At 42.5% G+C, this 2,268-nt stretch overlaps 1 long non-coding RNA gene across 1 annotated transcript; it reads left to right on the top strand.

The window, feature by feature from the left end:
* The first annotated feature begins 206 nt into the window (after positions 1-206).
* LOC142150084 (uncharacterized) lies at positions 207-1,544 on the top strand. Its single transcript, XR_012691003.1, has 3 exons — positions 207-347; positions 572-655; positions 1,207-1,544. It is a non-coding gene; the product is annotated as an uncharacterized LOC142150084 (long non-coding RNA).
* The last annotated feature ends 724 nt before the right edge of the window (positions 1,545-2,268 follow it).

Raw genomic sequence — 2,268 nt, 5'->3', positions numbered from 1 at the left:
GCACCACATAGTTCCCTGCTATGAGGTCATCCTAGGCAACCTGGCAGCCCGGACTCCTCTAAGGTGGCGTCACCAACTGTGGGGGAGAGTTTGCGATGCTGTGAACGTGGTGGGCCCACTAAAGAGGACAGTGGTGCACTGCCGCAAGCGATTTTCGGACATTAAGAGGAGGTTGGAAGAAAAAATGACCTAGGAAAGGAGGTCCACAAGACGCACGGGTGGTAGCCCCCCTCTTCGCATTGAATATACCAGCTATGAGGAGGAGCTGCGGCAGATAATGCCCCGTGAAATAGTGGAGGGAATTAATGTGCAAGACACAGATTCGCCCTCGTTTGCCCAAGGAGTTGGTGACTTATTTGTCCTTTTTGCGATAACAATATTGAAAATGTGTTTTTATTTTAAAAGTGCCTTTTTTATTTTAAAGTGCCTTTTTCTCTCAATCAGTATTTAGAGGGCAATAATTTTGTTTAGAACTGTTTTTTAATGTGCAAACACATGTTTTCCAAAGATTTTTTATTTCTAAATTGCTTTTTGCTGCAAATACATTGTATGCTTTTTCTAATACATCCAGATTCGCCAGGACCGCAGTTCAGTCCCAGTCCGAGACCTACACCTCCACCTTCAGTCAGAGATTCGGGCACAGAAGAGCAAGCAGGTGTGTGATTTATGTTTTTGTGCTAAATAATGGAGTTAATTTATTTTCTGTGCAAATGTTGCTGGCAATGTTTTTTTTGTTTTTTTTATACGGTTTGCTATGCGAACTTAGGGCTACATTTACTAAACTGAGATGTTGCCTAGAGCAACCAATCTGAATATACCTTTACTTTATTTATTGCATTCTACAAAAAGAAAACTAAAATCTGATTGGTTGCTATAGGCAACATCTACACAGAGGGAGTACTAAAATAGTATTAGTTTACCCCAAAGCACTGTCTAGCCAGATTTTGCATAATAAATCCTAATATTTGTAGGTTAAAAATACTTTGCTTTTTTAGCCCCCTCAACCATACATAGTCCAAATGATAATGGGTATTAAAAGGATAATAAGTGCATCCTTAAGCAGGTAGCATAGGACAAGAAATCAGGAATGCAAACATTGTGAAACAATCTGTAGTTGCTAAAGATTATTCTTTCCTATCCAGTGTTCAGAATGCAATATATAAACATATTATATCCTATATACTTACCGTCATTTTTCATACACAGGGCTCTCTTCATACCAGGCACCTTAGGTGGAGTCCCTGCAAATGTCCCCTGAGCCAGATGAGCAAACCATAATCACCCTGGAAACAGTGGATGCCCCTGTGTCTGGCCTCCAGGATGTTGCACCTGGCCCTGCTGAAGCCCCAGCACACCAGCAACCTGCACCTCAAAGTATGGACCCAGCCAGAGAAATGGCGCTGTATATTGGCGCTTTCCAGCAGCAGCAAACATTCTTCATGGAGAGCCAAACTCGCCACATGTCCCAAATTGCGGCCCAGTTGAGGCGGATACACCACACAAATAGCCAGATCCCTGCTGCAATCAACCGTCTGGCTAATGCATGGGAACAATCAAATGTGCAGATGGCCCAAATGACTGGGGCTGTGGAGGCATTACATTCCTCCGTTCGTGAGGGGAATGCGAATGTGACCCGGCTGGCAGGGCAACTACAGCAGGAACTCATTGCCCGCTTGCCTGCACCTTTTTCATCGGCCACCACCAGTACCGCTAGTACGCCAAGCAGATCGGCACAGAGTACTCCTCCAAGGAGAGGTGCTCGCACCAGGGGTGGGCGAGGGAGAGGAGAGAGTGGGGCAAGACATAGCGATATGCCAGCAAAAAGGCGTCGCTAGCGCTAAAACATTATTATTATCTAATGTTTTGTTCAGTTTGTGTAAGCATTATACTTTATTATTTATTGTGTTGTACTGCAATAAATGCAGTTAAATTTCTATGGTGTCAGTGTTTCTTTTCTGCTAATTAAACAAGAGTATACTGATGTTTAAAAAAACTATGCACTCAAATCACTTACACATTGACCTCTGACTGTCACTTTCCATGGATGTTCATATTTACCACATGAGGAGTACACACTATCCTCTTTTTAAAGGTTCCAATGTACAAAACAATTTAAATAAAAAAAAACATTGCACTCACATCAAACACATTTTAGAGCAATAAATGTTTTTCCTATTCTGCACTTACATGTGAAGTAGTTTGTAATGAGACAGACTCTAATCTGCCTTCCGCCCTCTGTACTCTGCACATCATCAGATGTGACACGGA

The sequence above is a fragment of the Mixophyes fleayi genome, chromosome 4 (assembly GCF_038048845.1).
Source record: "Mixophyes fleayi isolate aMixFle1 chromosome 4, aMixFle1.hap1, whole genome shotgun sequence".
NCBI classification, from domain to species: Eukaryota; Metazoa; Chordata; class Amphibia; order Anura; family Limnodynastidae; genus Mixophyes; species Mixophyes fleayi.
The sequence above is the reverse complement of the archived record's forward strand: the minus strand, read 5'-3'. Positions and strand labels throughout refer to the sequence as shown.